Source organism: Mastomys coucha, unplaced genomic scaffold (genome assembly GCF_008632895.1).
Source record: "Mastomys coucha isolate ucsf_1 unplaced genomic scaffold, UCSF_Mcou_1 pScaffold22, whole genome shotgun sequence".
Lineage (NCBI taxonomy): Eukaryota > Metazoa > Chordata > Mammalia > Rodentia > Muridae > Mastomys > Mastomys coucha.
In genome coordinates, this window is record NW_022196905.1 from 67,006,933 (window position 1) to 67,030,151 (window position 23,219).

At 46.0% G+C, this 23,219-nt stretch overlaps 1 long non-coding RNA gene across 1 annotated transcript; it reads right to left on the reverse strand.

Annotated features, from left to right (window-relative positions):
- Positions 1-1,070: 1,070 nt before the first annotated feature.
- Positions 1,071-3,263, reverse strand: LOC116070846. The gene is made up of 2 exons (XR_004110585.1): positions 2,798-3,263; positions 1,071-1,237 (listed from the first exon to the last, which is right to left on the reverse strand). It is a non-coding gene; the product is annotated as an uncharacterized LOC116070846 (long non-coding RNA).
- Positions 3,264-23,219: the final 19,956 nt, after the last annotated feature.

The following is a 23,219-nucleotide window of genomic DNA, read 5'->3' on the forward strand; positions in this document are numbered from 1 at the left end:
GGAAAAAGACTTATTTCAGGAAGGCAGCCTGTGCCAAAATGCCTGCCACCCCTCTCCTCTCCAGGATGCCCATGTGCTGTGCACAACCTGAGCACTGTATGCTTAAGTCCCCGGGGGTTCCCTCAGTGTTTACATTTTGGAGAAAAGCCTTCCAGATTTTCTATAAATATATACATAATTTCTGCATAATTGTTTTCATATGGTACCCTCAGTTTTGCAAGCAGACTTCCCCCCCACCACTTAATAGCAAACCATAAACACTTTCCATGTTGTGAAATTTGTTTCTCAACCCTGACTTTCTATGGTTACACAGAGTGCATTGTATAGCTGTCCTGTATGGGTTCTGCAATGGCCAGTTGTTTAGATCTACAGCCCTTTGAGTACACTGCCTGTCTTTGGGAGATAGAACACAGGCAATAACAGTATGTCCTTCATGGTAGGAACATGACATGCAGGGGAATTTCTGTGCATTCACTTGTGTGATCGCTAGGTTGTAAATTGGTTCCCCGTGGTGGCTGGTTTGGAAAGACAGCCAAGGTATGGTTCTATTTAGTTCAACTTATGCCTTGGGGGGGCAGGAAGAGCTGTCCCTGGACATGTTTAAACCCTTAGCTTTTTCATAGTAAACAAGAAGCTTTAGCAAAGAGCTGTGAGGCAAGCAAGTGGAGAACATAGCTACAGTGACAATTATTCCCAGAGTTATGCAAGCAAGAGACATGGGTTTTAGAAACCAACCTCTACTGATATGTGAGGCCAGCAGAAGACAATGGTGTGTGTGTGTGGGGGGGGTGTGGGTGTGGGTGGGTGGTTGTTCCATGGGCTGGCCTTATTTGGTGTTAGGGCATAAGCACAGCCATTTCTAGATGTAAAAACACTATCACAAACTCAGGACTTGGTTAATACAGTCTCAGAAAATTGCCAGCACACAATCTCCATCTCTTGAGCACTGGGATAAACATTGAGGTCAATGGCAAAGCACCCATTTGCTCAAACCCACAGGCCACAGTCGGCCCAGAGCCTGAGTGGACGTTCTCTGTGCCAGCCCTTATCATCTGCACGGAGTCCGCAGGACTAAATGACTCAGTTTAATGGAGTCATTGCGACAGGGTGAGGTCACAGGGCAGATGTTAACCAGGAGTTCCTAACTTCAGAGGCCACACTGAAGGAAGGGTAGAATTTCCATGCTGTCAAGCCTCGCTGAGTGAGAAGGGCACTTCCATGCAAGCCTGGGGGCCACCTAAAAAGGGAGAAAGTGGAAATTGCACTGGGTTTCTATCAATCCATAAATTAAAGTTTACAAGTTGATAAGAAGTCCGTGTTGTTGGTAGAGGGCTTTTTTCCAGATGAGAGGAGGTGCAGAACATTGATTGGGTCCCCTTGAAAGGTGACATATGCACTAACCAGGACCAGGAAGGTGGCCTGAAGCCCCAGGCTGCCACTGGCCACTTCTCCTCGTTGCCCCAACCAGCATTTTTGTATCAGTTCCACCCAGGATTTTATCAGCAACATTATTGGGTGGCATCTGAGTTTCCTAAGATTGTACTCGTACGGTTGGGTGTCACCAAACCACAGAGGCTTTTCTTGGATCGAGAGGCTAGGAATGTGATGCTCGCAGGCCCCTCCAAGTATTTTGGGTGAGAAACTTTTCTTACCACCTTCAGAAGAAAGTGGCTTTATCTAGGTGGCCCTTGTCTGTGTGATGGATCTCTGTTCCTTCGTTCTCTTGACCTTCTCCTTTTTGTAAGGACATTCAGTTTTCTGGATCAGGGACCACTCTAATAGCCTCATCTTGATATCATTGTATCTACAGTAACCATAGTTACAGGTCATGTTCAAAAGGGTTAGAGGGTAGGACTTTCTCATATCTTTGGGGGAGACATAATAAAACATATCAACTATGCAAAATTTTTTGAGTTGACTGGGCATGATGGCATATGTCTTTAATTCCAGCACTTGGGAGGCAGAGGTGGACAGATCTCTGTGAGTTCAGGGCAAGCCATTTTTACATAGCAAGATCCAGGGAGGCTAGAGCCACATAGTGAGATCTATTAAAAAAAAAAAAAAAAAAAACAGGAAAAAAATCTGGAATCATATATCCAAGTGCGTCACTTGATTCTGTGTGCGCTCCAAACCACTATCAAGCGTGGGTTCTCAGTGACCGCCACTGTCCCCACAGGAAACTTCAGGCCTGTAGGCTCAGTGCTGTTCCTGCCTATTAAGTCTCTGCAATACTGAATCTGAGCTAAGGGGAAATACCATACTGCCCAAGCCCTTCAGTACCGGACTTACAGGCAGAACTTGACTTTTAGTAATAGCTAGGCTATAGACAGGCTTCAGAGCAGCCAGACCAATTACCTAGCTCTTTTCCCCAGCTCCCAGACTACCACACCCCGGGACAGTACCCTGGACAAGTTCCAAGGCCCACTACATATATTCAAGGACTCTTGGCTCTCACTACAGAGCTGGTTTTTGGCAGGTGAAGCCCAACTGGCCCAGGCTGAACATGGCTGCACTCAACCCAGCTTCAATATTTGGTCAGGAGCAAGGCATGTGTGCAGAGGCAGCAAGAGAGTTTGAGAGAGTTTTAGCTCCGAGTGAGACTGAAGGGATTTGACATGTTATTGAATCCTGGTGCAAGAGGTGAACTCTGGGCCTCCACGCATCCCAGGAATGCGGATGTAGAGCTCTCAGCGCATATCTGAAGCTGACAGGGGTTGACAGTCCCCATCTGGGAACAATAACCCAAGCTGCACGCTCAGCCCGGGCAGCGCCTGCTCCCCGCCCCTCCCCCTCTCACCTCCCCAGCAGTGACTCTAACTTGGTGAGCACAAGTACAGAGCTTCGCCTCCCTTGCAGTCTGCCGAGTCCTGGGGACCGCTGAGTAGGGCAGCCTGTCGGATGCTTGCCATTCCGGGAGCAGCGGGCTGCAACATGGTCCATTTCTCCTCTGGGAGACCTGAGTGGAACGCTGCGGGGAGGCAATTTGGGATGCCAACTGATCACCCGGCCGGCTGTGGGTCTCCTCGCTTCAGGGAAGCCAGGGTAGGGATGTGTTTGTGTCACGGTGAATACCTCAGGCATTCTTTGTTCGCTTGGGGAGGTGCTACCAGAGTGAAGTTCAAAGCATCCACATATTCTAATCTTCTCTCTGATCTGGATTTTGTCGTGTAACTAAACTGATTACAAGACTTCCGCCGGCACTGGGGCTAGTCTGTGTCTTTGGGATAGTCTCCCAAAGGCTTCGATGCCACGTGGTGGTGGTGCACCAGCTGAGGGACCTGTGATGATGTGGGGGAGTTCACAAAGCAGCAAGAAATTTGGGGCTGGGATCTCACAATAGCATTAGCCTACCTCACCCTTACTATGCACTGTGGCAGCCCTCATCTTCCCTAGTCCTTGAATAGCATCTCAGACCATACATGATGCCTCTCCTGAGTTGGCCTTGGCCAACAGCACTTCTTTTAGATCTGGGGGCCCATCCTGGTTGGGGCACCTGGAGGTACCCACTCCTATGTCTTTGATTTCTGGTCCTCCCCATAGTGGCAGCTCCTTCCAATGCCCATATTGTCCTAGCAATCAGGCCTCTGTCCCAGGACCCAGACTTCCATACCTCTACTGTGTATCTGTCCACAAGCCACCACATGGCAGAAGTCCTTGCATAAGCCTTGTGCCAGGCTCAGGTAGAGGGCTTGGCTTTGAACTAACTGATCACTCTCAGGGCTAAAGTCTTGAGTTTTGGTCTATTTTCCTGCCTGATGCTTTTCCATGATACCTTGCCGCAGTCACAAAGCTAGAAACCAGTCTCCATCTTGGCTACTTAGGCACAAAGTTCCCTTGCGATCTTTATGCTAACCCTGTGTGCATTTCCTTCTCTCTACACGGAGTACCTTCTGCTTTCCTGGGGGAAAGCACCAGTTTCCTTGACCTGTACCCCACTCCCCCCATGTACACTGCAAGCTCCGTCCCAGAGCCAGAATTGTTTTAGATGTCTTCACATCTGGGTAAGTTCCACTTGACTTTCAGCTCTCAACTTGTAGGTCGAGGACCTGCCAATGAACCGCGGAGGAGCCATGCTTGGCCTACTGTTGCCCTTCCACTGTGAACATGCAGTTCCTATGATCTCTACCAGACACTAATGGGATCCTGGGATGATGAGCGAGCAGCAGATTGGACAGGCCAGATGCAAGACAAGTTCTTGCTGAATGAATAAAGGTTCTGACAGACAGTGTCCCTCTGAGAATAGAAGCTACATCTTAAAGCAGGAGACAAATGTGAGTGGTTCAGACAGGAATTGTTCAGACCACGAACCTTTTGGGGACCTTGGACTACACAGTGAAGGTAAAGCACCCTTGGAAATGTGCCAGCATGACACTCTACCAGAATGTCCCCTAAGGGGACTATGGTATACCACTGTGGGAGATGAAGTTGATCATATTCACACCCTGTTAACCCTCTTACTTCTTTCCAACAAGGCCCCTCCTACTTTCCTGTCTTTTTCTTTTGTTTCCTTTTTTTGTTGCGTGTTGAGTTTATTCAGGATTGTTTGTGTGAACATGAGTGAGGGCTGTATCATCAGCAACATGGGCAACCTCCAGTTGAAGAAAATAAGAGTGGATCTTTTGGCATGCTGGAACATTTTAGTACCAAGCTAATAAACACATGGCCGTTATTTCCCCTTCTTCTTCTTCTTCTTCTTCTTCTTCTTCTTCTTCTTCTTCTTCTTCTTCTTCTTCTTCTTCTTCTTCTTCTTCTTCTTCTTCTTCTTCTTCTTCTTCTTCTTCTTCTTCTTCTTCTTCTTCTTCTTCTTCTTCTTCTCCTCCTCCTCCTCCTCCTCCTCCTTCTCCTCCTCCTCCTCCTCCTTCTTCTTCTTCTCCTCCTCCTCCTTCTTCTTTTTCTTCTCCCTCCTCTTTTTTGAGGGCACAAGAAGGCTTAGGACCAGAGCAGACTTGTTCAGGATGGCAACATGGATCCCATACTGCTCCTGATGTGCTGAGAGTCCCCTCCCCTTTCTCAGATCCCTCTTGGTACTTCCATGGTCTTCTCTGCAAACAGATGGGGCTATATGTAGGAACTTTTCTCATAGAATTGTGGGACTCTACAGAGGATAAAAGGCACAAACCACTTCTGCATTTTCTTTGCACCACTTTCGTGTTTCCTGGAATGTGAATGCAGTGGGTGGAGTTCCTGGCTGCCATGTTGGTTCAGGAGGCAGCATTGGGAGCTAAAAGGAATAAAAAGATTGCAGATCAGAGAACTAAAAGGAGCTTGGTTCCCTGATTCCCTGGTGAATTTATAGATACTCTAGATTATTTTGGGAGGATTGGGAAAATAAATCTCCCACTGAAGATATACCACAGATGTAATTTATTTATTTATTTTTTGTTTTGTTTTGTTTTTTCGAGACAGGGTTTCTCTGTGTAGCCCTGGCTGTCCTGGAACTCACTCTGTAGACCAGGCTGGCCTCGAACTCAGAAATCTGCCTGCCTCTCCTGCCTCTGCCTCCCAAGTGCTGGAATTAAAGGCATGCACCACCATATAATTTTTATACTAGCAACTAAATACAATCCCCTCACTCAAGGGCCAAGTGAGTAGCTTGCCTGGGGTCTTACATGCCAGGGGGTAGGAGTCTGTTCTTGGCCCTTAACCCAGATCTCTTGTTTTCCTTCCTTTTTCTTAGCTTCTCTCCTGCAGTATTCACAGCCAGGGTACCCAATGCACCCTGCGAGCTGCACATAAGCACCTGCCTCCCATGTTGACAAGATGTACCCAGTCCTGTACAATGACTGGTACAGGGAATTCAAAGATAAGCAAGACCCTGCTGGCGCTGGATGTACAGACATTCCTTCTCAGAACTGTGGACATTTGTGCTTGGTCTGGAGCTTGTTCCTAGAAAAAGTGAATGAAACGTGATGGTTTTCTTGAAATTCTCCGCACAGATGTCAGCAGCATCGGGTGTTCAGAGCACTCTGTACAGTTCTCCTAGGATCGAGGGTGGTATAGTTCTTCCTTGCAGAAAAGAACACTGGGCAGAAGAAGCAAAGTTCCTCTACTACCGTCTACTTCTGACTGTGCCATCCTGCCTCTCATTGCATGATCTTGTCTATTATCAATGGCTGTGGCCTCCTGTAGGTTTGTGCCCCATCTTCAAGTCAGAGAGGTGGTAAAGGCATTCTGCTCACTCATCATCACCCAAGCACCTCAGAGTGTGTGTGGGGGGGTGGGGGACAGGGGCGCACCACCTCTGAGGTCCAGAGAACATTCTGTAACAATTTGCAACAATAACAGTAACAGCTAAGAGCCATTGTATCCTTGCTGCAAAAGAACCTTCCTTTGTGACAGACTCTCTCTGTAACTTACCCACTCCAGCTCTCCTACCTCCAGGACGACCATGTCCACCATTCCAACCTCTATGTTGTAAGTGAAGAGACCAAAGCACCTGTAGGTTAAACGCATACCCAAAGCACTGCAGGATCATAGTGCTCATTGAGAATCTTTTTGAAAGGACACGCCTTATCTTTTATGTCTTCCTGGAAGGGTCCCCTCCTTTCTGAATGTCATTGGAGGGGAAAAGTGTCAATGTCTGGCTGAAGTCACATACACTGTTGGAGCATGTGGTTCTAGGAACAGAGGATGCTCCCTCCTTCCCTCCCTCCCTCCCTCCCTCACTGCTTCCTTCTCCCCTCCTTCCCTCCCTTCCTCCCACCATTTCCACCTATTTCCAGGGCAGGGCGAAATCTCTGGGGATGGAGGAGGTAAGGGTGTGAGTAGATGACTCTGGGTGTTGAAATCTGGAGACAGGTGAAAGTGTAAGCAGTGGATACATTGATAGAAAGCTGGGCCTGAGTTCTGCAAGCTGGATCTTGATGAAAAGCCCAAATGGTCACAATGTGAAGTCCAGCTCATGACAGGTCCATGGAGACTCATTTCCAAACCTCACCGTGACCTATCAGTCCTCCCTCATCCTTGCAAATGTTCTCATCCAACTCTGTTTCAATGTGAACATATCTGTGTTCATGACCCCATGTTCCAAAGCTGGGGCTGCTTTCTGTCTGCCGTAACACCACAGGTGCTCTCGAGGTCTCTGCAGACACAGAGGAGGATTTGGAAAGGCCAATGGGAGGGAAGATGTTCTTATGGCTGGTGGGTTGGTCCACCCCAGCTTTGCACTACAGGATCTACCATTTCCCTGTCTTTACAATGTCTATCCATTCGTTGTGTGCTCTCAGATTCTCAACTGGCACCTGTTGTGATCTCTCAGATGCCTCTTGGCATTTCCACTTGGATGCTCAATAAGTGTGCTGAGTTTACCAGATCCAAATAGAACTTCTAAGCACCCACTAAGCACCCCAAACCTCTAGCTTTCTTGTCAGCATCCTTCTCAGCCTCAAAGCCCAGTCCTTGGAGTTATCCATAATTTCTTGTTCTCATACTCAACATTAGACACTCAGGAGATCCTGTGGGCTTAACTATCACCATGTATCCAGCATGTGACCATTCCTTGATCTAGGTCACTCCTTGTCACAGTGCTGATCTCGCACATCTACTCTTGGACTACAAGATCATGTTGGTGTACAACAACACGTGAAATCATAGGATATGTCAGCTCTCTGCTCAGAACCTTCCAATGGATTCTTCACAGTCCTGGTTACAAGAGCCTATGTGAGTGACACCATTCTGTCCCACTACATTGCTCACCTCGTCTTCTGTCTCCTGCAGAATTCCTCGACCTGCTCACACCAGGCTCCTCCCTCCCTTAAAAATGTTTATTTTGTGTGCATGTATGTTTTGCTTGCATGTATGTATATATGCATTGTGTGTGTGCTTTGTGTACACAGAGCTCAGAAGGGAGCACTGGACATCCTAGGGCTGGAGTTACCGATAGTTGTGTGCTGCCATGTAGATACCGAGAGCTGAACCTGGTCCCTTGCAATAGCAACCAGGCTCTTAACCACTGATCCATCTCTCAGCCCTCCTCCTTGCTTCTCTTATATCAAACATGCACCATGGCTGAGATTCCACACCTGTTATTTCTACTTGCTGACTACACCTCCATATCCTCTCCCTCCCTTGGTCACCTAAGCAGCCCCTCACTTCCTCTACGTGGTTTCTGACGAGCCACAGTCTTGGTTAGGTTTCCCTGTACACTCTAACCAAAACTCCGCTTTTTACCAACTCTCTATATCCCATTCTCTCAAAGTTGACATGGCTGATGATCTTTCTAGATCATTTTCCAGTCAATGCATCCACTCTGATTTCTGTGTCTGTCTGCTAGCCATACCCTCCAATACCCCCACTACCCTGGAGAATTGACCCTGACTCAGAAACACTGTCTGGTTGGTTGGGAAATCATATTCCTTTCCCCAGGAGTCTGAAAGATATGGGGACACAAAAGGTTGGCTTCTTTGCATCAAAGTGGGGTAAATTTAGCAAATTCACAGAATATTCCAGAATCTCCTGCAGCTCAGACCTAAGTCTACTTTTTGCTTAACTTTTTTTCATTGAAGTTTTCCTTTATTTCCTTTCTTTTGAGAACTCTTGCATGAAGACAAAATGAAACAAAAATCAAATAAAAAAACACCAGTATGGAATCCCCACCTGAATCTCTGCTCCTACAGCCCATATCTTAAAACTCCTTGGTTATTATTTTCTTCTTTTTTTAGTGTCTTGCCAAATATAATATATAGTATCGAGCTTTGTTCATCTCTCCCACTAAAATCCCAGCCACTGGTCTGTTTATTGTAGCATTCTCGATATTTGATTATATAGTAGGTACTCAGTAAATCTGTGTTTCAAAATTTACATATAGGAGTGTGTACGTGTGTTTGTGTGTGAATGACTGAAGAAACAGAGACCATGAATTTAAGACCAAGATCTGTGAGATGGGTTGGAGGAAGGAAAGCAAAGGAGACAGTGATATACTTATAATTAATATATATATTAATTATATTTAATTTATTATAATATAATAAATTTATTTATTATATTATATTATATTATATTTATTTATTAATTTATTATATATATATAAATAACTAATGGAGTTTATCCCTCGGAGTTCTGTGGTTCATATAGACTCTGATTTTGTTGGTGGGGCTGGGTTTCTGGCTTCCTAACCCTGTTGCTCACAAACACATCACTTCCTCTTCCATTTCCTCCAATCCGCTGAGGTTGCCTCTGCTCCCTGTCCTCCACTCTCCTGAGTCCTGGGTCATTTCCCAGGAATACATAGTACCTGCTTGTTTGTCCAAAAGCACCTACCAGCTTCCCTTTGGATACTTGTCCTGCCCACCCCAGGCTCACTGAACTGGTAAAGCAAGCAGTGGTCTCTAGCTTTCTTCAGGTATGGCATGCAAATGAGGGAGGGTGGGGGGATGGAAGGTACAGGGAGGCTGCTCTTCCCAGCTGGTATTGAGATCAGTATATACGGTAAAGGCAGGGAGGGCCACAGATTAGGAAAATCCATTTTTTTTCCAGTTGTACCCTAACAAAGAAAAAAAAAAATAGGCTCTTGCATGACTCATAGTCAAGGCTGGTTTTGCTCCACAAGGTTCATCCTGTGTCTTAGGGCTGTCTCCAGGAGGGCTGGACCAACTCACTTGGGGCTAGAGATGTGGGGTTAGACCACACACAGACAGAGCCAAAACCTTGCTAACGATTGAGAGCGGCTAGATGGCTGGGCATGCAGACATATTTGCTACACAGCCTGACCACTTAGTTCCACCAAGGAAACCACAGTGGAGAGAGAGAACAGACTTCCAGAGCTCTCTGACCTCTGCACACAGGCAAGCTGCCAGTAATAGTCAACTCTTTTTTTTTTTTTTTGGATTGGATATTTTCTTTATTTACATTTCAAATGTTTTCTCCTTTCCAGGTCTCCCCTTTGGAAACTCCCTATCAAATGCCCCCTACCCCTGCCTCTATGAAGGTGCTCCCCCCAACCACCTGCCCACTCCTGTCTTCTTCCCACTCTGGCATTCCCCTACACTGGGGAATTGAATCCCCACAGGCCCAAGGGCCTCTCCTCCCACTGATGTCCAACAAGGCCATCCTCTGCCACATATGCGGCCAGCGCCATGGGTTGCTCTATGTGTATTCTTTGGTTTGTAGTCCAGTTCCCAGGAATTCTGGGGGGTCTGACCTGTTGATACTGTTGCTCCCTCCATGGGGCTGCAAACCTCCTCAGCATCTTCAGTCCCTTCTCCAACTCCTCCATCAGGGACCCCTGAGCTCAGTCCAGGGGTTGGCTGTGAGCTTCAATAGTCAACTCTTAATACTACACTTTAAACGCCAAGAACTCAGCTTCTCCCTGAAGACTTGATGACATGACTTCATACAACCTGCTAGGTTATACGCATTTCCACAGAGGAGGAAAGACGGGGATGGGGGTCTTCAGAAACTTGCCCAGCACCCCAAAACTATTTAGGGGTAGAACTAGGCTTTGGATCCAGTCTTCCCAACCCAATATGTGCTTCACAGAAGCAAAGAGAGCCTTACTGAAGGATAAGTGTTTTTCCTCTTCTCAGGACCCAGGAACACAAGATTCCAAAACAAGCAGGCTGGGAACTGAGCAGCCTGAGTCTTCAGCAGACCATGGACCCTTGTCTGTGACAGATGAGCTTGTGCCTTCTCACTTTGATTGGCTCAGCTCTGGTCACATGTCTCTGGGCAACCCAAGAGAAGAAAAGTAACTCCTTGTATTTCTCTGTTTGGTGTTTAACAAAATGTCCCAAAATGTAGCTTCTTAAGAAGAAAGCTAATTCTTCTGTGATGGCTTCCATGGCTCAGGGACTTAGAGCAGCTTGGCTGAACGATCCTGGGCGTGAGCCTCCTGTGAGGTCACCAGCTGCTCACTGTCGCCACAGTTACCTAGAGGCTTGACTTGGCTTCTTACTACGTCCTTCATCCACTGCTTCCAGTGGGGTCTGCTTTAAAGCTTCTCCCATATGCTGCTGGTTGTCAGCCAGAGGCCTCAGCTCCACTTCTGCATAGGTTTCTAGAGATTCTTCTAACAAGACAGGCTCCTCAGTACGAGCAGTCCAAAGGAGGGCATGTGGACATTGCCTTCGCTCTTATGATGTATACCTTGAATTCCTCAACTTCTTTTTGTTATCTGGCTCATCCCTATTTTATGTGGGTGGGGCTATAAAATAGATGTTCATTGGGGTCTGCCTTAGAACCCTATTACCACATTCCCCTAAAGGAAACTAGACAGTAGCTGGATAGGTGAAAAGCACACACACATGCACACACACACAGAGGGGATGGGCATCTACTAGTTTTCTGCAACTAAAATAGCAAACGATACTGCCTATTTCACCGGGTTGTCTTGGCTGGCCACTTTTCCCATCATAAGCAAGAAACAGATGGTAACTGTTGAGGTTGACTACTATAGTTAACTTGCTGATTGCCTTCTGGGCTCCTAAAACGCACCTGGGTGACTTCCAGTGGCCATTTGCTGGCTCCTGATCAGCAGTCTCCCGTTCTTCCCCAGCCTCCCTCTGGCCTGTCCCCTTCTGCTTTCTCTTTCCTGAGGACTCAAGGGTTGCATCATGCTGTCTTTTCTTCCTTCTGTGTGACTCTTTGTCATCTTCAGTTTTTCTTCCCAGGATTTGACAACTTACACTGTCACCTGGAAATCTCACCTGTGCCCAAATGTTAACGGGTCATGCAAAGGATGTACGCCAAGATCCTCTCCTGCCACTATATATGCAGATGAGCTCACCTGAGTCCAGTATAATAAGTGCTACTGTAATCTCTAACATGAATATGTCATTTTGTAGTTGGCAAAATACTTTCATGTTTTATCAAGTGGCAGAATCCTGCCCTGGTCATTAGGCAAAATCTGTTTAAGTTCTAAGATGCTCCTGTGGCTGCATGAAGCATCGATTATAGAAGATCCTGGCTTATCTCCTGTTCTCCCTAGATCTCAACTCCAACATGTCCCACTAAAAGAATCAGCTGCTTGCAAGAAGCGCAGTACACAGTTATTCATTTTCCCCCTTATGTGTTGTGTACATGCATGCACATGTGTGGGTGTAAGAACCCACGCATGTGCACATGGAGGACAGAGGAGAAGGTCAGAGGTCCTACTCTATCACTCTCTGCCTTATTCTCCTAAGACAGGGTAACTCAGCGCATCTAGAGCTTGATTAGTGGCCATCCCTCTGCTTCTGGCCCTACAGAATGGATGAGGCAGGAAAGCGTAGAGAATAGTTTAGCAACTTCAGACTCTGCTTGGCTTGGGCTGTGTGCACATTTCTTTTAGAACAATGCACCTAGCAACCTATTGGCTGCTCTAGAACTCCCACTGCATCAGGCTGTATCCACACTCTCCTCTGAACGGTGGCATAAACTTCTCTTCCCTTAAGGACAATCAAACTTGGATGTTTTTTATTCAAACAAGTTCTCAATATATCCTAGTCAGAGGGTAAGAGAGCTGATCTTGTCTGAACTGGTTTTGGGCGCCTGGTCAGTAAGGAGAAACCATATCCTTACCTGTACTGTTAGGACGACTCCCCTATTTACTGTCTTATTTGGATGCAAAGTTAGGTATGCATGTGATTAATATCTGATGCATTATGGGGAAGAATGTATACAGCATAAAAAGGCTCACATGATCTCATCCCAATCAAAACAACCATTCTTATTATGCCTCTTAGAAACCAAACTTCTTCTCTTGAACTCCTCAAAATAATTGGGGTGTTTGGGTATCTTCAATCATGTGGTGCACTGTTCTCTTGCAGCATATTTCATTCTCTAGCTTTGCTTTCAATATTCCCTTCATTACTTTTGCAAATCTGCGTGAGCCTTTGTTTCAATCCCTTGAAGAAAAGCTAAGAACCTGGAAACTCCTGGCCCAGGCCCCAAACACCTATAACATTAGAATTGCAGGTGTGTGTGTGTGTGTGTGTGTGTGTGTGTGTATGTGTGTGTGTGTGGTGGCCACTCCTGGCTTTTTTTTGTTGTTGTTGTTGTTTTGTTTTGTTTTGTTTTGTTTTTACTTCCCCAACTTTATTAAAGAAAAAAAGCAGTGGTGGTAAATCTCTAGGACATGGTCAATCTCTATCCCTTGAAAGTGTGACATCTGATTTCCAAGCACATGCCGGTGTAACGGTCCCCATCACTGAGCAGGTGAGAAGCCGACATCATCATATGCTCATCTTCCAACTTTCCCCAGTCTGTGGTCTGTCTTTGGATCAGCAATGATGGCCTGGACAGCACTCCTGGCTTTTTATTTAGGTACTGTTAATTCAAACTTAGGTCTTCAAGTTCGCACGTTAAGGGCATTCATTGCCTGACAAGCCGTTCTTGCCGCCCCCGCCCCCTGCCCCATTCAGTTACTTTCAACGAATATTTCTATCTATACAAACACTCTTTACTTCATTTTGCATTGTGCCAGGGATGGAACCCAGGACTTTGCACATGCTGGGCAAGCGCCTTACCACTGAGTTTCATCCCCAGTCCTTTAAACAGATATTTCTAAAGAATCGTCAGTAAAATCAAGCAGACACCATCCTTGTCCTAATGGAACCTAGCATTTTCGGGGCTGAGGGCATAGTTGGGACCGTGAACGAAATGTTAAACACATAGTCATTCTAAGAACATTTCATCCTGTGATGTGACTCCTGCTGTGGCTCAGGAGTGCCAGGAGAGTGTTTTATAGACTAAGCAGACTGATCTCTCTGAATCACTTGCCCCAGCTTGTCCAGACAGGCGGACAGACCAGCCAGTTTTCTTGCAGCAGCCACGTGATTCAGCCTATGGGCTCAGCCAATGGGAGTCACTGACTGGCCACAAGAAAATCAAAGGTCCATTCTGTTCCCTGCCCTCCCGGTGCTGGATGGCCCGAGGCCTGCTTGGACCAGATCTGGTGTTTGTTTGTTTGTTTGTTTGTTCGTTCGTTCGTTCCTTCCAGTGTTGTTCGGGTTGGCCCACCGTCTTGTTCTCGTCCCAGCTCTTCTCTCACCTGGTCACAGTTTCCCCGATTAGATTCCCTGTTTTAAATTCAGCCGACTGTTTTCCCTAGTTGGCCTGGGATGGTTGTAATCAACCCTTGCTTTTTCAAGCCCCAACCACTGCCTTTGCCAGTGGCTTGTTCCTGTAACTGAACTGGGCTGTGACCTCCTAACAGACAGTGTCTAGCTGTTCCCTGTCTTAGGTCATGGCAAAAATATGCAGCCTAAGGCTGAAGGCAGCGGTGGCTGACAGCACGAAACGCAGGGGACTCGAGAGGGATAACGAAACGGAGAGCTTTTGAAAAAAGACTTTCTCTAAGAACCTCATGTTTCTGATTCTGAGCTCATTTCTTTCAGCGCTGGCCTGTCATCTCCGGAGTCCCACCTATTACCAGAGCCCTAGGAAGAAGGCCTACTCTCACCCGGAACCTCGCCATAGTTTCCATCCCCGAAGTGCTGTAGCTTCCAGAGAGCCCTAGGTGGGCTGAGGAAACATTGGTGAACTGTTCTAACACTAAAACAGATTTTACCAGACTGGGGGGGATGGGCATCAGAGTGCTCACGTGGCAATCCGAGGCTGAAATGGGAGGACCAGAGGAGGAGAGGATGGTCCCAGAGCTACCTTATCACCAGAGACTCTACCATCTCTGAGGCCAAGACCCTGATGGTCCATCTCTCTTTATATACTGCGTGCCTTTCATTCTAGCATTTGGGAGGCTGAGGAATGTGGATCTCTAAGAGTTTAAGGCCAGCCTGGGCTATAGAATGAGTTCTAAGACAGGCAAGGCTACCTACACACAGAGAACCCCTACCTCAAAAAAACAAAAAACAAACAATTCTAATTTTAAAAAAATATTTATTTATGTATTTACTTAGTATGTTATGTCATACCACTTTCTGCCTGCATGTATGCCTGCAGGCTGAAAGAGGGCATCAGATCTCATTATAGATGACTGTGAGCTACCATGTGGTTGCTGGGAATTGGACTGACGACCTCTGGAAGAGCAGCTAGTGCTCTTAACCTCTGAGCCATCTTTCCAGCCCCCCAAAATTCTAATTTTTAAAATAAACTTTATTATTAAAAATCTTGCAAATGAGTAAAACATCACACTCCAAATGAACCTGAATCAACGTTTATGCATCCTTCATTTATGTAAAACAGCAGTTCAGTAGGTTTTAGTCCCTTGGTCTGGCTTGGTGTGTGCCATTCAAGCAGGATTAGGGCCAGTCAGCATTTTCAGTGGAAACAAATGTTACTCTCATCTAGCCCTCTTCACAGAAAGCCCAGCCTCCTTAGAATGGCAGCCAGAAAACTCCACACTCTCCTAATCCTACAGTTCCCCGCTAATCAGACGTCTAGACAAGAACGGTCTCTGCTCCCTTTCCTGTTAGCAAATCTGCCCTGACAGGTCACATCCTCCTTCGATGCCATTGAAATGTTCCCCATTTGTTCTGCTGGCCTTCTGAGACTTGGCTCTGGAAATGCTATCAGTTCCTGGATCAGCTCGATTCTCTTAAAAGTCACGTTTGGATATTCCTCTGTTTAAATTGCATTCTTTGGAGAGGAGCTCTCTGTTCACAGGGCAGTTTGCACTGCATTTAATGAAGAAGAGTACTATGGGGTTTGTGGGTGCTTGGTCAGGGAGCCATCCTTCATTCATGGGTCTGGTGACTTTGGAGAGAACACCATTTAGCATGGGCCCATTTAGACAACACAATGTGCTACCTTAATCTGGCATGGAAACTGGGGTGGAGACATTTCTATTTCATCCATCTATTGGACATGGGACTGACTACTGCTTGGTTTCTCCCTATGCCCGCCTTTATCTAGCAAGAGTTGTGAAATCATACCAAAGAGGCTTAAAGTAAATGTTAATTTGCATATTTTAAAATGAGCACCAAAATAATAGAAATCAAAGGTCATGGGAGGAGTTAGGGAGCCCAGACACTGGTTACAGAGATCTTTCTGTTCCCACCTCTCTCCCCACAAGTGCTCTGCAGCCCACCCCCATCGGCACATCATTCGGAACCAGGCCAGCCTGTTTGAAAGACTACTTATTCTCAAAAAGTAGTGCATGCATATGATATAGTTGCTTCTCCCCATCTGGGGCTTTCATTTCCACAGTTTCCGTTTCCCATGGTCAACTTTTGTCTGAAAATATTAAATGGAAAAATAGTCTCCCAAATAAATAATTCCTCCACTTTGCCACATTTATCATAGCATGTTATAACAGTTCTATATTATTGTTAGCTATTTTCATTAATCTCTTGCTATGCATAATTTATAAACTAGGCTTTATCTGGACACAAATATAGATAGGAAAACATAGTAAATATAGGATCTATATTACTATAGTACTATATTACTATAGTATATATTATATACCATATGTTATAGTACTACCCCATTGTGTAGTACTGAGGACCTGGAAATGTATTTTCCACATTGGGAAGGGGCTGTCACACCCTGCTCCACACTGACTAGATATATTATAAATCAAAACAAAATAAAAATGTTGTGCTTCACCAATCTCTGGGAACACAGTTCTTTTTAGTGCCATTAGTACCAAGTGACTTATTGACTACTCTCATTGTCTGGGAGGGGGAAGTTTTTGCTCCCTGCCCCTGGGCTACCTTCTTCCATTTCCTGCTGGTTTTCTCTTATCTAAAGGCTAAGGTTTCATCTAGCCCCCTGCAGGTGCCAGCACACCCTCTCCACCTCATCCCTAGACAGAGCTCCTTCAGAGCTCGGAAGCAGCTCAGGAAGCTTCTTGGGGCGGACAAAGCCCACATGGGAGCCCTGTAGTCCATAAAAGAAGAACTCACGTGAGCACACTTGAGCCCATGGGGGCTGACCACACCAACGTTTATTGAATTTGCATATGCTGTATCCTTGGGGTTTTTTAGAAGCCATTCCAAGATGAGTCTTGATTCATAGGTTACAGACACAGGCTGGCTTGCAGAGGCATTTCCCTATCCAGCATGCTTTGGAAACACAGGATAAGCCGCCATAACAATAAAGCCCTATCTATCATTCATCTGATTTTTTTTTAAGCTATTCTAAAGAATGTTATCTTTTAGTACCTCAGTGACGATCATTCTGGAATATAATCATCCTCCACACCCAGCAGGCCTTAAACTATATAGCAATTTCAGGTAGGAACAACAGTGACACCCTCGAATATTATCCATCATTTCAGCAATGTCACAAAGGGAGAGTTATGCCTCAGTTTCTCTTTATATAATGGGAAAGTAAGCTGCAGGCAAAGTTTTGAATGTTACTAAATTTGTTTGAAATGATCCAAAGGTTACCTGGGAGGCAGCTTTGCAATGATAAAGGGTAAGGTGTTCATTTATAAGTCTCTTGTATTTGATACTTCACTGGTGGAGAAACCAGTTATCAGTAGTGTCCCGTGACCTCCATCAGCCTCAGTGACCTTGCCTCTGAAATGGGGGTAAAGCATGCCATAGGACCAAGTGATAGAAATGAAGGTCCTGGGAACAAGGCTGGCAGCAGACACCCAATGCATGCTTATCCCTCACTTATGCCACTCAACCCCGAGCCGTGGAAACACATGGCTGTTGGGAAAAGGGCTGGCTGCCTTCCTGGTCTCTCTCTCCTTTTTCATTTTGTCTCCACAGAATGGGAGAGAGGAAGAGGGAGGCAGGTCTCCCACCTCACAAAAGGCCAGTGTCTGTGGGCCTGCAATGTCTGGGAGGCCCATTAGGCTAAGAGGCAGCCCTGCCAAGTTTACATATGGTTTTCATATCACCAGGCTTGTTGTTTTGACTCCTGTGAGCTTTCTCTGCAACAACTCCTCTGGAAGAAAGGAAGTGCAAGCAATCTGAAGGCCAGGGCTGCAACTGCAGAGGCAACTGAGGTACAAAGCAAATAAAATACCTCTGGGGGCCGTGTACGATCCCTGAGATCTGTCCCCTATGGTTGCTACCTCCTTGCTTGCCTTCCAAAGCTTCCAGCATCTGGTATGTTCTGGCTTCCAGGGGACTCAGTCATGTCTGAACTTTCTTCCCAGAGGAGGTCAGGGAGGCAGAAGAATTTGGCAGATGAACAAAAGCCATTAGCAACGTCTGGTTTGATGTAGGTGGCAGCATTTGGAGTCCACAGGCTCTGGTGAGCCAGTGGACGAGTTCTTCCACTAGCTGCCCTTCAGTAAGTACACCCTAGCTTAGCTGGTTGGAAATGGAGATGAGTTAAACAAACCAGGTCTTTCAAGGTGTTGCACAGAATGAGCTTTTGATGGAGCGTGGGTACACAGTGTAGCTGCAATGATAATACTAATGTATTGAATTGTGGTCATCTGTGTGCAAGTGTGTGTGTGTGTGTGTGTGTGTGTGCGTGTGTACATGTATGCACAGCATACAAGTGGTGGTCAGAAAACAACTTTAGGATGCTGCTATGTGCTTTTTCACCTTTAAAGATATTTTTAAAAGTATGTATACATGGATACAATGTACAGTGTATTCACATCCAATTAATTCCCCTCCAATTCCTCATCTATCTCCCCATACTTTCCTCTCTCAACTCCATTCTCTCTCTCTTTCTTTCTAACTGTCATACTGTGTCCATTTAATGTCGTTGTCTTCTTAGCCTGATGATAACTTTCATTTGACAACTATTTCTTGAGAAGCAACCACACACCTAGCACCATACTATTCCCGAGCAAAACCAGCAAGAGCAGCCGACAGCTATCAATCATATCAGTATAGCATATACGATGTTTATTTTAATTCATTTGCTCATTTGCCCCGCGAAGGAAATGTTGCAATTGCCCCACATTCTTCAGACCAAGAAGCTGAACCCCAAAAAGGCTAAGCACACTTTTCATTGTGTTTTGATTTGAGATGGGATCTTGCTATTCAGCTCAGTTTGATCTAGACTCGCCATCCTCTTGCCGTAGCTCTCTGAGCACTGTGATTACAGGTATGAAGCAATCCAGCTAGTGTTAAGCTAGTGTTAAGACTAGGAGCCACACCTAGAACTGCTGTATGTAAATAGAGCTTGGTCCGGACAATGGTGTGTACACCCTGACCCGCAGCCTGAGTCTTCCACCGCAAGACTTTTGTTGTGCAAAGCTGTGTCTAACATTAATGAATGGTTTGTCCAGCTCTGGCTGGCTGGGCAATTCTGACTATGAACATAACATCTTACCAGGCTCTCAAACTGTGGTCCTGTAACCTTTGTGCTTTTAGTTTTCCCTCCGCTGGCGCTTTCCCCAGGCCAAGCAAAGGGAAGGGATCTCCAGATCTCCATAGCAGAATACAGTCCTCCAGAGACAGAGAGCCACTGGTCTCATTACCAAGCCCCTATCTCTTCTGTGACTTAAGTCACCACTTCACAGTGTCTCTTCCGCCTTGCTTGTCTGGCTTCTCTGGTTTCTTGAGACTTCCAGCATGGAGACTGCCCCTGGGGATAGGGAAGGAAGAAGATAAGCTATGATGTTAGGGATCACATTGCTCCAATGACTGCCTCTAAAGGGCAAGTGTGCAGGCAACAGAAGGAGGAGACAGTGGTGGTTCTGGCCTCAGATCTGTTATCTCCCTTCAAGTAGCAGAGACACTTTGCCCCCCCCCCCATGTCTACTGAGCCTTTGCATTCTTATCACCATCTGATAATCATTCAGACGATTTATGTCACAATCACATCGGCAGCATCTACGTTCCAGCTTAGACCCGGCTTCGTGCCTCCTCCCTCACACAGGTGCTATTAGGCTTTCCCAACTCACAGCCCTTAGGAGCGCAACTCAAGGCCTCCTTCATTCAGTCCTGGCCAGGAAAATTCACCAGGATGAGTTCTCGGTCTCCTTCTTCTGACCCAACCCTCTCATCTCAAGGACCATAAGCCTGTGTCTAGAAACTCCTCTTTGCAAAGAACTCCCATCTCTTTATCTCTCGTCCTCCACTGACTAGGCTTTCCAGGGAGAACACAAAACTCCTCATCCCATTTTGTGAATACCCACAGGTTGATGCAGAGGACAGAAACCCAGCTCTGGAACCAGCCTCCCTTTGCTCTTGACTACCACTATGAGCTCAGTCGTGAATAGGTCTCATGATCTCCAGGTATGTCCCTAAAACCGTGTATGTCCTGTCCCCAACTCAGCCCCTGGCCTGAGTGAGTAAGGCAAATGAATGCCACAGCTTCCCAGCATGCCCACCCTCCTCTTTGCCTCAGTGTACTCATACGGACTTTGTCTCTTAGTAGGCCAGCACTGGCTACAGAAGTTAAATCCTCTTTTCAGCTAATGTGCGCTTGCTCTGTTTTGTTGTCTAGAAAGATGTTTTCAGCCACTTCTTGGGAAGCAAGACTAGGAAGTCTTTCCTATTGAAGGCGCATGTGCTCTAAAGACCATATTCCATAATCCTCCCCCACCTTGCAAAAAGTCTTGTTTACACAAAGCTCACCACTCACCTCCTTGATGACCTGAAACAACCAACCACTTCTTCCCTTTGCTTCATTTCTTTTTAACTAGCCAGTCTTAAAAGACTGTGAGGTTGTACCCCAGCCAACGGGGAAAAGAAACAGTCATTATCGCTGGAGTTAGAATAAAAACCAGGTGAACATCCTGCCCTGGTGGGCTCCCTAGGCTGGTTTGAGTTCTGGCACATCCATTTGCTGAGTCACTTTTCCTTTGTGTGTTCCTTTATACCACACAAAGACTATTCTTTGTATGTAACACCTGCGAGGGTCTCTACCATGCCTGTTCTAGATGTGGAAATTACATGTTTGGAAAGATTGCTCATTAGATGGATCCACGAGCTTGAAGAGGGACCAGTTATAGGCTGTGGCACCATTGTGAACAACCAGGAATGCTTCTCAGATCAGGCATGGGAAGTGACAAACACCAAGCACTCCAGAGGTGCTGCATTTGCCACTGATGCACAGGACGGTGGCTGAGAAAGTGAGTGGAGATTGTAATGATGCAAGTGGCCCATCTGTGTCATGGAGGACAAAACCGAGGTAGTCACGGATACAAAGCCACATAAGGTGGATGAACAGAAAACCTTCTATCAGCGGCTTTCCACTTTCCTAATGTTGATGACCTAATACACAGTTCCTCATGTTTTGGTGATGCCCAACTGCAAAATTATTTCATTGCTGCTTCATAACTGTGATTTTGGCACTGTGATGAATCGTAATGTGAACATAGGATATCCAGGATATTTGGTATGCAACCTCCAAAAGGGTCCTGACCTATGTATGGGTTGAGAACCACTGCCTTAGAGTTGAATAATGAAGGCCATCTCAAGATGGCGGTATCAAAGGCAAATACCTGGGTAAAGTCCTTGGCTAATAAACACACCAAAGAATATCTTTCAAGAGGTTCTGTTGAGCATTAGGAAAGGCTCACAGGGATGAAGGTCCTCCTTCGTCATAGTTTTGTAACCTTCAGTGACGAAGCCTCTGTGGATACAATTGCTACTTGCGAAGGTAACCCCAGCCTCTGATTGACAGAAACGTTGTGTAACTTCTCATCCAGCCCAAGGTGCGATCTTTGGTGGTGGGCAATAGTTGGCCAATGGTATCCACCTTGCTGGTTGGCAAAAGCAGTTATGGTGGTTTGGGTAGTACCAATGGCAACGATAAGACAGGGTGGTAGAGGAGAATGATGGAGGTAACAATTGTAAAAATATTAATCTTAAAGTTTGTTTGGCCAGGGGCTAGAGAGATAGTCAGAGGTTAAAAGTACTTGATGTTTTTGCATAGGATCCAGGTTCAGTTCCCAGCACGTGGGACTCACAATGGTCTTTAACCCCAGTTCTCCCTCTCTCTGCCTTGTTTGGGTACCAGTCATATATGTAGCACATATATATTCATGTAGACAAACACATAACTAAAAATAAGTAATTTTTTTTCTTGAAGAAAGGACCAAAGTGTTGAAGTCAGAAGATTTGGATTTTATGGAGGCAGAGGCCACTCTTTGGGCAAACTACAGATCCACGTGGTGCTGGTGACTGCAGGAAGCACTGGCAACTGCAAAGAGCTTTAACCAACATTGGACAAGATGAGTGGAGTGATGACAGGGTGGCTACAAGCCACACCCAAAGGATCTGAGTTCAAATCCTAGCTCTGCTTTTTGGGGGCAAGATGACTGAGGCTGGATCCTTGGCTTCTCCTGACCTCGGTTTCTTCAAGCAGGAATAATATGAACCATGTATATATTACCCAACCCACAGGAGGGGCTTAGTAAATTATAGCTATAATAATTCCCACTAACGAGCCATCAAGTCCTTCCATCCCAAGTATTCAGAGCCTCCCCAGCAGTAGAGTTAGGAAGGACACTGCATTTATGTCTCAGAATTTCAGGAAAATTAGCTGATGCAAAGATCATAAGAGAAGCAAGTGATAGAGGGTGGAACTCAGAGCTAAAGGCACAAACATCTCTGCTCTACTCCACCTCTCCAGAAAGTGTGATGTGCAGCCATTGCAGATGCAAACGCCATTTTTTCTTGTCTTCCAGAAATGCAATGAGAACCGAGGAGCTCTCCTCCCTGGCGAGGTACCCTGCTGCATTTCAACATTCTGAGCCCAGCCCCTCAAGGAGATTGTTCATTGTTTTGGTTACTTTTCTAGTTGCTGAGACAAAAGTATATTGAGAAAAGATTCATTTGTGCTTACATTTTGAGGGGACAGAGTCTATCATGGTGGAGAAGACATGTTGGACTTTGTACTTAGTGTCTTCTCACTTCTCTGGGAACAAGAACTGAAGAACAGAAGGGTATTGGTCTGGGCTATAAAGCTCAAGGCCATCCCCCAATAGCCTACTTCTTCTAGCAATACTCCATCCACCCTTTGGGAACCACATTGTTAAAATACAGGAGCCTATAGAGGACATTTCACTTTGAACCGTAGCATTCATTTTCATGCAGAGGGGATTTAAGTTGGAGATCTGTTCCTTTACCAGCCTGCCTTCCATTTCTCATCTATAAGCACCTTGTTCTCATTCCTAATCCAAGTGCAGCAGTAAAGTATCCTTCACCTGCTCTGCTCCGAGACCCGGAATGTGATGAAGGCTTGGCCAACAGAATTTTTCTATCCTTTTGGCCAAAAGGATTATCTTTATTTGGGAATGTACATACCACCCAGGCAGGGCTCACCAGATTGGTTTTGAAACTTTTGGTGGAGCAACAGGGAAAGGGGGCTTGTCTTCTCTTTGAGCTGGGGATTCTTGCCTCTGAGGCTGATACAATCCTGGAATTTCCAGGGAAATAACTTGACTAGAGGAAAAGACAGATAAAAAGTGAACA